The sequence below is a fragment of the Carcharhinus amblyrhynchos genome, chromosome 3 (genome assembly GCF_965287045.1).
Source record: "Carcharhinus amblyrhynchos chromosome 3, sCarAmb.v2.hapA, whole genome shotgun sequence".
NCBI lineage: Eukaryota > Metazoa > Chordata > Chondrichthyes > Carcharhiniformes > Carcharhinidae > Carcharhinus > Carcharhinus amblyrhynchos.
Genome location: NC_137326.1, coordinates 100,986,468 through 101,000,438, shown reverse-complemented (window position 1 = coordinate 101,000,438; position 13,971 = coordinate 100,986,468). Strand labels below are relative to the sequence as shown.

General features: G+C 41.3%; 1 protein-coding gene across 1 annotated transcript in view; it reads right to left on the bottom strand.

Moving 5' to 3' along the window:
• Positions 1–13,386, bottom strand: part of nlgn1 (neuroligin 1) — a 546,094-nt gene extending 532,708 nt beyond the window's left edge. Inside the window, exon 1 of the mRNA XM_080185610.1 lies at positions 13,308–13,386. The gene's annotated coding sequence lies outside the window, so the exon portion shown is untranslated. The remainder of the gene's footprint in view (positions 1–13,307) is intronic.
• Between the last annotated feature and the right edge of the window lie 585 nt (positions 13,387–13,971).

Here is a 13,971-nt window from a genome sequence, read left to right as displayed (position 1 = left end):
TTTGGTCAAGGGCTCTAACACTGCTATCTGTGTATAAAAATGGCTTTTTATCTCCTGAGATTCTGTTCTTTTGGCCAATCTGAATCAGATCTAGATTCTTCACTTTTCCCCAAGAACCTATCCATAGCAAACTGGTCAAACACATCACATTACAACAAATGCCCTCAAGCATCAATTTACAAGCACAATTTCAGCTCTTTGGTCATGCCAGGCAGGGCACTATTGCTCCAAGAGTGTATCCTTGCCCCAAAGCCCTGCAATATGGAGTTACCAATCTTTGGTTGCCTTTTTATCTCTTTGGGGCTTTTTTGGGGTCTCTCCAACTACTTGGGCTTCTCCCAAGGCTACTTCCCTTAAGGTACGCTCCTCACAATCTTCTAATTGGCAGCTGTTTCTCCTTTTCAGAGTTGTTAGGGACCAGTTCAAAAACTCCAGGATATATTATGCAGTTAGCATGGACGCCAACTATTTCTGATTTTGGTATTAATGTGAGCATAACCAGTTTCATTCCGGGTGTGATTCTCTTGACCCACCAGGAAACTTTTATCAAAACAAACTTTATTTAACAACACAGTTTAACTATAATAAAAATAATTAGCACATCTTTTAGCAGTTGAAATACTTACACATGACAAGATATAATTCTTAACTGATAGTCTATCTCAATTAGTTCCAATTTAAGCAATATTCCACTTAGCCATAAAATCCTCTTCAAAATCGGTTAGCAACGAACATGCCTATATGCTGGTGCATGAAATGCTCATCCTCCAGCTCCTGACTATTCTGGAGAGAAAGACCTATTTTCTAGCAGATCCCAGAGAAAGTGAGAATAACACTTCTTGCTTCTAGCAGACCCAAGCAGACTACTGCCTGTTTTTTCTCAGTAAGCTTAGCTCTGTCCATTCACATGACTCTCTCTTGTCAATCAACCTTATTAAACCCTAGTCTGAAACCCCAGGGGACAACCTAAAATAAACAATACTGCATTAGCTCAGACTAAAATAGACACCCCAATATCTAGGATCAATTATTTATCTGCATGTGGGCTGCCTAGCAGGCAGAGTGACACTGATTAACCAGAGTGGGCTTTTAAACATACCCTTCACAAGAATCATGGTATAAATACATCTCTTAAAGGCACAACATAATCACAGGGCTTTCCTTACTGGAAGAGGATAGAGGTATAAAATAGGAACCAATAAAGTTTCTTTCAACTTCTTCCTGTCCTCTCTCCTGTTTTCCGACCTTGCTTCTCATACAGGTTTTGCATTCTTATTGTGTTTTCACTTTTTGCACAGGTGCACAGGACCTTTTTATTCAACTCAGTGGTTGACATCTCCAAGGCCAGAGGAAATTCCAGGCTCCCATGCATGCACTGGTTAGGTCTGATCAAAACCTAAACCATGCATGTTTGTCTGTTCCTGGCTGGTACATGTGCAAGTGGCCTGAGTATCACCAGATCTTGGAGATGTCAGCCATGGGGCTAAAAATGAGGGTATGTTTTAGTTTACTTATACGTACTTTGAATCTTATTTCATAGCATAGTTGGGGGGCTTGCACAACACTCTAATGTGCTATGGCACACTGAGTGGAACCATTAATCTATACCCACATTGTAACCAGCAATGTGATTAACTCTTAACTGTCTTCTGAAATGGCCTAGCAAGCAACTTAGTTCAAGGGCCAGTAGGGATGGACAATAAATGCTGGCCTTGCCAGTGACACCCACATCACATAAGAGAATAAAAATAAGGGTGTTTGATAAAGTGTCACATAATAAACTTGTCAGCAATGCTGAAGCCCATGGGGCAGTGGCAGTATGAATACAAGGTTGGTTGCATGACAGGAAATAGTGTGCAATGTTGCATAGTTGTTTATCAGGAAGTATATAATGGAGAGTGGCATGATAGCAGAGCGGTAAGCACTGCTGCCTCACAGTGTTAGAGTCCCATGTTTCAATTCTGCCTCAGGTCACTGTGCAGAGTTTGCACATCCTTCCTGTGTCTGCATAGGTTTCCTCTGGATGCTCTGGTCTTCTCCCACAGTCCAAAGATGTGTGGGTTAGGTTGATTGGCCATGCTAAATTAACCCAAGTATTAGGGGTTAGCAGATAAATGCTTGTGGTGCGGGAATAGGGTCAGGGTAAATTGTGGTTGGTACAAACTTGATGAGCCGAATGGCCTCCTTCTGTACTGTGAGAATTCTATGACTATGAGATTCCCAGGAGTCAATACTAGGAGCACTGCTTTTCTTGATTATATTTAATGACTTTGACTTGGATATGCAGGACACAATTTCAAAATTTGCAGATGACGAAACCTGGAAGTATTGTGAACTTCGAAGAGGATTGTGATAAGTTTCAAGTGGACATGGTGAAATGGGGGCAACATGAGCCAGATGAAATTTAATGTAATCTAATGTGAAGTGATGCAGAAAGAACATGGAGAAGCAATGTAAACTGAAGGTGATAATTTTAAAGAGGGTGCAGGAAAAGAGTAACCTGGGAGTATATGTACAAAAAAAGTGTTGGAAGTGGCAAGGCAGGTTGAGAAGATGGTTAAAAAGGAATATTGGGCTTTATACATAGAGGCATAAAGAACAAAATTAAGGAGGTTACAGCAAACGTTTATAAAATAAAGCTAGTTTGACCTTAAAATGGAGTATTAGGTCTAATTCTGGGCAATTTGCTTCAGGAAAGACATGGAAGCTTCAGAAAGGGTGCAGAAATGCTTATGAGAATAATTCCTGGGGTGAGGGGCTTCAGTTACTAGACTGGATTGGAGAAACAAGAGTTGTTCTCTTTGGAGAAGAGTTGAGAAAAGGCTTGATAGATGTGTTCAATAGCATGTGAGGCGAAGACATTGTAGAAAGATGAAAACTATTCCATTGTGCAAAGATCCTGAACCACAGGACACAGAGAACCACGGGTGATAGGCAAAAAGAACCTAAAGTGACATGAGAAAACATTTTTTTAATGTAGTGAATGATTAAATCTGAAATGCATTATCTGAGAGGATGGTAAAGGCAGATTTAAAAATGGCTTTCAAAATGCAATTGGAAAAGCACTTGAAAATTAAGGGTTATAGGGAAAGAACAGTGGAGTCGAACTAGCGGAATTGCTCTTGCAGAGAGCCAACGTAGTCCTCAAAGGTTAAATGGTCTTCTTCTATGTTGTAACTACTCTATAATTTTTACTCAACAGATCTAGCAATGATCCAAATTCCAAACAATGAAGTCATCACTGGCCAAACTAACAATTATTGCCCATCCCTAATTCCCTTGCGAAGATGATGGTGAACCATATTCTTGAATGACTGCAGTCCATGAGATGCAGGTACACTCACTGTGCAGTTAAGAAGGGTATTCCAGGATGTTAACCCAATGACAGTGAAGGAACAACAATAAAGTTCTAAGTCAGGATGGTGTGTGACTTAGGAGGGAAACTTACAGGTGGTGGTGTTTGCATACATTTGCTGCTCTTGTCCTTTTTCATGAAAGGTGCTATTGAAGGAGTCTTGATGAGTTGTTGCAGTGCACCTTGCAGATGGTACACACTGCTGCCATTGTGCATGGATTGTAGAAGATGTGAATGCTTAAGGTAGTGGATGGGTTGCTAATTAAGCAGGCTGCTTTGTCTGGGGTAGTTTTGAACTTCTTGAGTGTTGTTAGAGCAAATGGAGAGCATCCATCAGACTTTCTGCATGTGCTTTGTTAGTGATGGACAGGTTTTGGTGGTTCAGCAGATAAGTTACTCTCAATGGAATTTCCAACTTCTGACTTGCTCTTATGCCCAAGGTTATGACTTTCCAATTTGGTTTCTGATCAATGGTTAGCCCCAGGATGTTGATAGGGAGCAATTAAGTGATGATAAAGCTACTGAATGTCAAGAGGAGATGGTTAGAGTATTTTTGGTTGCAGATGGTCACTTGTTGATATTTGTGTGGTGCTAATGGTATTTGCCACTTAGCAGCCCAAGCCTCAACATCTCCCAGGTCTTGCTGCATATTTACACTGACTGCTTCAGGAGGAGTCATGAATGATACTGAACATTGTGCAATTATCAGCAAACATTACCAATTTTCTTATAATAGAGGGATAGTTATTTCCTTATGTTAGTTAGGAATGTATGTTAGGGAAAATTATTTCCTTCTGATCAAGGGATAGTTATTGATGAAGTAACTGAAGATGATTGGGCCTAGGACACCACCCTGAGGAACCCTGGCAGTGATGTCCTGCAGATGACTGACCTCCACCTACCTCAGCCATCTTCCTTTGTGCTAGATATGACTCTAACCAATGGAGAGCTTTCCTACAATTCGCATTGACTTCAGTTTTGCTAGGGCTTCTTGATGCTACGCTTGGTTGAATACTTTCTTGAAGTCAAGAGTAGTTACTTATACCTCACCTCTGGAGTTCAGCTCTTTTGTCCATGTTTAAACTAAGACTGTAAGAGATTAGGAGTTGAGTGGCCCTGACAGAATTCTAACTGAATGTCAGAGAGCAGGTTATTGCTAGGTAATTGCCACTTGATACTACTGTTGACGACACCATCACTTTGCTGATGATTCTGAGTACAGATTGATGGAGTGGTAATTGGGTTGGATTTTTCCTGCTTTTTGTTACAGGACTTACCTGGGCAATTTTCCACATTGCTGAGTAGATGCCAATATTGTTGCTGTACTGAAACACCTCGGCTAAGTGGGGCAGGTGTGCCTAGTTCTGGAGCACAAGTTTTCAATATTATTACTGGAATGTTGTCAGAGGCCTATAACTTTGCCAAATTCAGCCTTCAGCTGTTTCTTGATATCACATGGAGTGAATCAAGTTCCCTCAAGACTGACATCTTTGATACTGGGGATCTCACGAAGAGGCAGAGATGGATCATCCAGCAGGCACTTCTGGCTGAAGATGATTACAGATGATTCAGCCTAGTTTTTTGCACTAATATACTGGGTTTCCCTGATCAATGAGGATGGAGTTATTTGTGGGGCCTCCTCCTCCAGTTGGTTGTATAATTGTCCACCAAAATTCATGACTGGCAGGGCCACAGAGTTTAGATCCAACCTGTTGATTATGGAATCGCTTAGCTCTGACTATTGCATGTTATTTCTGCTGTTTGTCATGCATGTAGTCCTATGTTATAGCTTCATCAGATTGAAACTTCATTTTCAGGTTTACCTGGTGCTGCTCCTGGCATACCTTCCTGTACTCTTCAATGAAGAAGGTTGACTTCTTATCATGATCATAATGGTAGAGTGCGGATATGCCAAGCCATGAGGTTAAATACAATTATGCTGCTGCTGATGGCCACAGGGCCTTATGCATGTTTAGTTTTGAGTTGCTGGGTCTGTTTGAAATCTATCCCAACACACGCAATGATAGTGCTACATTACAGTGGAAGGCATTCTGAATGCAGAGATGGGCTTCATCTCCTCAAGGACTGTGCAGTGGTCACCCCTATTAATGATGTCACGGACAGAGACATGCGTGACAATTAGATTGGATGAAAACTAATATTTAATGAAACATATTTCAATTAGTTTCAAGATCGAATCTATTACTTTACCTAAATGTCAATTAAATAAAAACCTGAGCACCACCATAAACTTATGGTGACAAAATTGCAAATAGGGCCCCTCCTATATTTTAAATATCTGAACTATAGGGTTCATTTTCCATTTGCAATAATCAAAAAAAAAGTGCCCATGTTCTTCAGTGATCAAAAGTCCACAACAAAATTCCCTGATGTAAAATAGCAAGATTCCACTATTTCAGTCATAGGTGAATAATTAAGAAGAAAAACAGGCATACCCACATTTCCCTTAAAACAGATATTTCTTGTACAATTCTCTTTCGTCCCTTATTAAAAAGCAACAGGTTGCTAAAAGACTTACCTACCAATTGCAAAATATAAACTGTACAAATAAACACAACTGCATGCAGTCAGTGACTGTATGTGTTGGCTATGGTGACCCCATATATGAAATGATAAATCAAATGAAAATGTGGCAATAATTGTAACAAAGGACTTGTAGAACATTTTCATAGAAACCCTACAATACAGAAAGAGGCCAATCGGCCCATCAAGTCTGCACCAACCACAATCCCACCCAGGCCCTACCCCCATATCCCTACATATTTATCCACTAATCCCATCTCAGGACACTAAGGGCAATTTTTAGCATGGCCAATCAACCAAACCTGCACATCTTTGGACTGTTGGAGGAAACCGGAGCACCCAGAGGAAACCCACACAGACACAAGGAGAATGTGCAATCTCCTCACAGACAGTGACCAAGTCGGGAATCAAACCCAGGTCCCTGGAGCTGTGAAGCAGCAGTGCTAACCATTGTGCTACCATGCCGCCCAGGGACAGGAATGGTTGTTGGCAGTTCCGGGGTATAGATGTTTCAATAAGAGTAGGGAAGGCAGTAAAAGAGGTGGAGGAGTAGCATTGTTAATGAAGGATAGTTTAACGGCTGCTGAAATGCATTTCGAGGTGGATCTGCCTGGTGAGGTAATATGGGCTGAAGTTAGAAATAGGAAAGGATCGGGCACGTTGTTAGGTGTTTTCTAGAGGCCCCCAAATAGTAATAGAGATGTTGAAGAGAAAATGGCAGAGCAGATTATGGATAGGTGTGGAGGTCACAGGGTAGGTATCATGGGTGACTTTAATTTCCAAATATTGATTGGAACCTTTATAGGTCGAATAATTTGGATGGGACACTTTTTGTACAGTGTGTGCAGGAGGGTTTCCTGACACAATACGTGGACAAGCCGACAAGAGGTGGGGCCACATTGGACTTGGTGCTGGATAATGAACTGAGCTAAGTGTTAGATTTGTTTGTGGGAGAGCAATATGGAGATAGTGACCACAATTTGGTGTCCTTCGTTATTGCAATGGAAAGGGATAGAGTCACACGGCAGGGCAAGGTTTATAACTGGGAGAGGGGTAATTATGATATGATTAGGCAGCATAAGATGGGAACAGAAACTGTCAGATATAGACACAAACAAAAAGTGGAGCTTTTTCAAGGAATAGATACTGCGTGTCCTCGATAGGTATGTCTCTGGCAGGCAGGGAGGAAATGGCCAAATGAGGGAACCATGGTTCACAAAGGAGGTTGAATATCTTGTCAAGAGGAAAAAGGAAGCGTATGTAAGGATGAAAAAACAAGGTTCAGTTGGGTCGCTTGAGGGTTACAAGGCAGCTAGGAATGAGATTTAAAAAGGGCTTAGGAGGGCTAGGAGGGGACATGAGAAGTCCTTGGTGGGTCGGATAAAGGAAAATCTCAAGGCTTTTTACTCTTATGTGAGAAATAAAAGAATGACCAGGGTGAGGTTAGGGCCAGTCAAGGATAGTAGTGGGAACTTGTGCATGGAGTCAGAAGAGATAGGTGAGGCATTGGATGAATACCTTCCTTCAGTGTTCACGAAGGAGAGGGGCCATGTTTTTGAGGATGAGTGTGTGATACAGGCTGATAGGATGGAGGAGGTAGATGTTCTGAGGGAAGACGTATTAGCAATTTTGAAAAACCTGAGGGTCGATAAGTCCCCTGGGCCAGGTGGGATACATCCTAGGATACTTTGGGAGGCAAGGGATGAGATTGCAGAGCCTTTAGCTTTGATCTTTAGGTTGTCATTGTCTACAGGAATAGTGCCAAAAGACTGGAGAGTGATGAATGTTGTTCCGCTCTTCAAGAAAGGAAATAGGAATGACCCTGGTAATTATAGGCCAGTTAGTCTTTCCTTGGTGGTCGGTAAGTTAATGGAAAGGGTCCTGAGAGATAGGATCTATGACCATTTGGAAAGATGCAGCTTGATCCAGGATAGTCAGCACAGTTTCATGAGGGGTAAGTCCTGCCTCACAAATTTGACTGAATTCTTTGAGGAGGTAACTAAGTGTGTAGACGAAGGTAGAGTAGTTGATGCCATATACACAGATTTTAGTAAGGCATTTGATAAGGTTCCCCATGGTAGGCTCATGAAGAAAGTAAGGTGTGGGATAGAAGGAAATTTGGCGGATTGGATAAGTGACTGGCAGTCTCATAGAAGACAGAGGTTGGTGGTGAAGGAAAAATTTTCAGACTGGAGGCCAGTTACCAGCAGTGTACCACAGGGATCAGTGCTGGGTCCTCATCTATTTGTGATTTTTATCAATGACTTGGAAGAGGGGGCTGAAGGGTGGGTTCGTAAATTTGCTGATGACACCAAGATTGGTGTAGTAGTGGATAAGATGGAGGACTCTTTTAGGCTGCAAAGAGACATTGATAGGATGCAGAGCTGGACAGAAAAGTGGCAGATGGAGTTTAACCCTGCTAAGTGCAAGGTGATTCATTTTGGTAGGACAAACTTGAATGCAGATTACAGTGTCAACGGCAGGGTTCTGAGGAATGTGGAAGAGCAGAAAGATCTTGGGGTTCATTTCCACAGATCTCTGAAGGTTGCCACTCAAATGGATAGAGCCATGAAGAAAGCTTATAGAGTGTTAGCATTTATTAACAGGGGGTTTGAGTTTAAGAGCCGTGGGGTTATGCTGCAACTATACAGGACCTTGGTGAGACCACATTTGGAATATTATGTGCAGTTCAGGTCACCTCACTATAAGAAGGATGTGGAAGCATTGTAGAAAGTGCAAAGGAGATTTACCAGGTTGCTGCCTGGTTTGGAGGAAAGGTTGAGGGAGGGCTTTTCTCTTTAGAGCGGAGGAGGATGAGAGGCAACTTAATAGAGGTTTATAAGATGATTTGGGGTGATAGATAGAGTGGATGTACAAAGACTATTTCCTCGGGTGGACGTAGCTGTTACTAGGAGGCATAACTATAAGGTTCACGGTGGGAGATATAGGACGGATGTTCGAGGTAGATTCTTTACTCAGAGAGTGGTTGAGGTGTGGAATGCACTGCTTGCTGTGATAATGGATTTGGACACTTTAGGAAATTTCAAGCGGTTATTGGATAGGCACATGGAGCACACCAGAATTATAGGGAGTGGGATAGCTTGATTTTGGGTTTGGACATAGCTCGGCACAACATCAAGGGCCGAAGGGCCTGTACTGTGCTGTACTGTTCTATGTTCTATTTTTAAGGTCATAGAATAACAAACCATAGGGATGGTATAATAACTATTATGTCCAAATTAAGAAGAATTTTCATATATTTTTGTTATGTTGTCTTTTAGGTTGTAGGATAAATTCAAAACTCAGTGCATTATTTTGATGTGAAATCTTGATAAGGTTGCACTTACACACTCAAATTACAGGATTAATGTCTTTAGTAATGTCTTATGTAACAAGATGTGTTAAATACACTTGACAATATTCTTTGTTGTGGTCTGTCATATGATTTGTGGCATTCCAAACTAATACAAATCATCAATACAAACACATTTATGTATCTGCACTGCCACCTACAGGTCGTTTGAAATGGGTTACAAGATTTTGGTTTTGCTTATTTTGCTGAAATCCTTGCTTTCAAAATCTTGGTTTGTGAATTGATGGGATTAAATCAGAATCATTTACTCCTTTGAACAGCAAAAGTGTATGTGATGCTTCTGTTTTCTAGCATGTGTCTATTATAATTCCTTTAATGATCACATGGGTTTTGGTAGGCGATAGCCAGCATAATGTAAAATTCCACAAGATTATATTGCAGAACAAGAAAATAATTCAAGATCATAATATTTACTTTGTTATAATTGATCTATCAATGGTGCATTTGTTTAATTGGAAATTTTAAATGCATATTCCCCTGACCATGATTTCAAAATGACTGCTGGGTGGTCAACTCCTGAGGGAGCTCCTGAAATGCACAGCTTTATCCTTGGCCATTTTCTGTCACCCTTTGCCATTTCTCCCCCAATATCCTTTCAAAGTTCTGCTGGTTCTAAATGTGGGTGTATTTCAGCCCTAATTATAGATTACTTCCAGTTTAAACTATCACTGCCCATCTCCCAACAATGTCTATTCTTGGTTTCAAAGTGCACTGGACTCTTCCTAAATTGGGTTTCCAAATTCCTGGGTTTCTTTTGACATCAAGACAATGCATCTGCACTGATCTACACCACAAGACTCAGCTATTGTCTCTCAGATAATGCTCAGTTACTTTTTAACTGTGATCAACTCTTCCCCTGGCACTATTAGTGCTGAGCCTGTGACAGGCCAAATGGTTCTGCCATTTTTTCAACTTCAGCTATTCTAGTTCCTATCTTGAATTTCATGCTCTTGGGCAGAAGTACATTGCTCCACCATTTCTGGATCTTACAGTGATCTCCAACTTTGTCACATTTTTTCTGCTGGTCTGCCAATTTGGTACACATCCTGGATCTTCATTTCCATAGAAATGCCTCCAAAAGGTATACCCAATTCTCTATCCTTCAAATTGCTTCTGGATTAACTCAGCTATCACACCTATTTTCAAACTTGGACAACAGTTTGATAATGTTCCATGCTGACGCCACCCTACTGATATTAACTTTGTCGCATAATAGGGCCTCTGACATTAATTCTGCACTCCCTTCCATCGTCTTTTTATTCCCTGTTCACTACCAGGAATTCCTAATCATTATTACAAAACATGGCCCATGTAACATGAGTTTGTACATTTTTGGCTGCTATTCCAGACTGGAGCTGGTCACTTCCATTTTCTTTTTTTTTAAACAAAAAACTTTGTTGTCTTTATCCATTCTAGATCCTTCATTCCTGTCGGTCATCACGCCTCCTTACATTCCTCCCCTCTTGGTTTCTCTGCCCTGCCAGATCTCTACCCCCAACCCTTCAAATTTCCAGGATCTTCCTACTCTTTTGCCATTTTCCAGGCTCAACGCCCTCTTAGATAAGCCTGAAAATTGCCTACCAACCCTTGGCATTCTGCAAAAGACCCATCGAGATTGTTGATTTTACCTTATGAGCAGCACCCAAGCAACCCAATCTACGCTCCTTGATAACCTTGCTGTCTAATGTGCCCTGTAGAGTCTAATCTCAATCAAAATTCCAACTGTCTAGCCCCTCATACCCTCTCCAGGCTCATCTTGTCTGTGAGACTAATGTCTCGCTTCCTCATCTGTAATTCCCATGGAACAGCCGACCACCCAACTTGGCTTCCCGACTCCCACATTCGCTGATATTGTTAATGGTTCTGTATCCTTAGGTACCCTCTCCCACAAATCTAATGTCATCATTCCCCTCACCAACTCATCTGTTTCTGTAACACCACCCATCTTCAATCCTGCTTTCATCACCCATCCATGCCACTGTTACCTTTAGGTCTGACTACTCCAAATTACTCTTGACAGCTTCTTACTTTCCCATTTCTGTAACCTCCTTCAGCACTACTACCCTCAGAGATTTACACTTCTCCAATCTTGGCCGATTGGGCATCCCTGATTTGAATTTCTGCAGTAAGAAGTCTCACGACACCAGGTTAAAGTCCAACAGGTTTATTTGGTAGCAAACACCACTAGCTTTTGGGGCTCTGCCCCTTCGTCAGTTGAGTCGGAGTTCTGATCACAAATAGGGCATATAAAGACACACACACACATTGCGGAACTTGGCTATCACATGAGGATGGCCTCAACTGGGATCTTGGGATCATGTCACACTATTTGTAACCTCTATGACTTGCCTGGGCTTGCAACATCTCACTTACTGTCGTGTCTGGAGACAAAACACATCTCTTTAACCTATGCTTAATGCTATCTCCACTCATATCGTCTGCACCTTTAAGACTTGATTAGCTGTAAAGACTTGCATTCCAAACAGTATTCTGTATATTCTGTCTTTATATGCCCTGTTTGTGATCAGAACTCCCCACTCACCTGACGAAGGGGCAGAGCCCCGAAAGCTAGTGGCATTTGCTACCAAATAAACCTGTTGGACTTTAACCTGGTGTAATGAGACTTCTTACCATGTTTACCCCAGTCCAACGCCTGCATCTCCACATCATGACTACCACTGAATTTCTGCCTCATTTGAAAGCTGTAAGCTACTAAGGCCCCAAGCGCTGGAATTCCCTAAACTTCTCCATTTTTACTCCTCCTTAAAAAACACTTATTTGTCCAAGTTTTCGATCGTCAGACCCAAAAGCCATGGTGTCAAATTTTGTTTGATAACGTTCATGTGAAGTGCTTTCCGACAATTTAGAACCTTAAAAAATGCCAAAATGAATGAAATTGTGTCTGCTTTTCAAGATCCCACAAAGTCCAACTTGAAAACGGGTTAATCGTTGTGGTTTGGCAATCTCCCGTTTCACAAATATACTTTTTTAAAAAGTTGACTTGGTTGCCTAAACCCTTGCTTATCTATCTATAGGCGAAATTCAGGAAGTCACTGCTCATCCACGCGCAAAACTTATTCTTAAAGCGTCCGTCTACATGCTACGGATTTACTCATAAAAATGTGCTCAGGAACTTGTTAGGGTCTTGTGCAATGGGAAAGCAATTAGCCGCATAATCACAAAGTTCATCATTACAGAGATGTCAGTGCCAGACAAGGCAGGCAATTAACATTTTGTAGATATCTGTATCACAAGGAAGAATTACTTCATTAGGCATTTTCTGAAAGGCCAGCACAATTTTGTTTCGCACGATAAACATACCCACATCTTGCAATGCTTTATTGCATCGTCCGCTGATATTTCTGTAATGTTAAAATATGCACAGTGCTGCATCCACCAACGGTATGTATGACAGCGCCAGCGTTAAGCCACGATCAGCGAGCAAGTGAAGTGAAAAGAAATGCAAAAGGTAAGAAAGGCTAAAACTAGAAAGCGCGACACTTGAATACCGATGCGACATATGTACAAAGACACATACACACGATACATACGTAAGACAGAAGTTACAATCGTAAACCTGATTATCCACTATGACTTCACTATTAAAAATGCATTTTGATTCCCATGTCTCAACAGTGGTCTGGAAGACCAAACGTTATTTCCAAGCGTTACAAATATTCTCAATCTACACTGGCATCCTCCCTTACAACACAATGAAATCTGCAAGGGGAAAGTTCCCGACGGAATACGTATTTATACTGTGCATTGATCAGCGGTGATTAGCTATTTGGAATTTGTGGCTGCTTTTCCATGTATTTTTAATGAAAATTTGCACCATTTTCTTCAGACGCCTGGTAGTGTTATACCCAAGGATCAGTGAAATGTCGGGGCTAATTGAAAAGGGTAAGTTAAAACCAATCTGTGACGATGAAGATTTTCGGTCAGCAGTGTTTACCATAAACAAAGTTTCATAATTCCCTCGAGCACCGAATCATTTTGACATATGATTTCATATTAACTAATCAAGACACTCACCTTTCAATTCTTTCTCCTGGCACTTGGCGTTCCTCTGCCCATGCGTTAATTAGCTCCCTGCGTTCTCAAAAAATTGACGCGTATTCCATTAAATTCACACAACTACCACAGAAATCCAGCAACAATATCCTATTGTTAAAACAAAGGTTTTGGATGTTGCTTTTTCCGATCCCACCTTACGTGCATCCCACATCAATCGACATCGGAAAGCCTTAAGAAATCCAATGGCGGATTAGAGCTATTCGATTCTGTGATTTTCAATGAAGCCCGTAAATACATTCCTTCCTCGATATTGCTTCCATTTTCAGATATAGTTATTGTAGATCCTAAGTCGTTTGCCGACGCAGGCAAGGAAATTTTGATAACCTCGCGCACGTATATTCAAATATACCCCCGAAAGTAAAGGTTCGCCTTCCTCAAAACATGTACAGTTATGTTACACCATTTTCTCAACTGAATAGTGTATGCCCAAGCCAAGCGCTGCAAATTATGCACCTAGCTGAGTTGGATACATCTCAAATCCGATTTGAGTGGATGCACGAACATTGGGAACACATCAAGGTACTCCGCGAACGTCACAGCTGACGTCAGCGTCAGCTACGTAGCAACCTTTTTATAGATAATTCAAACATGTTTCAGGTTATAACTAAGTAAGTTTGGAGGT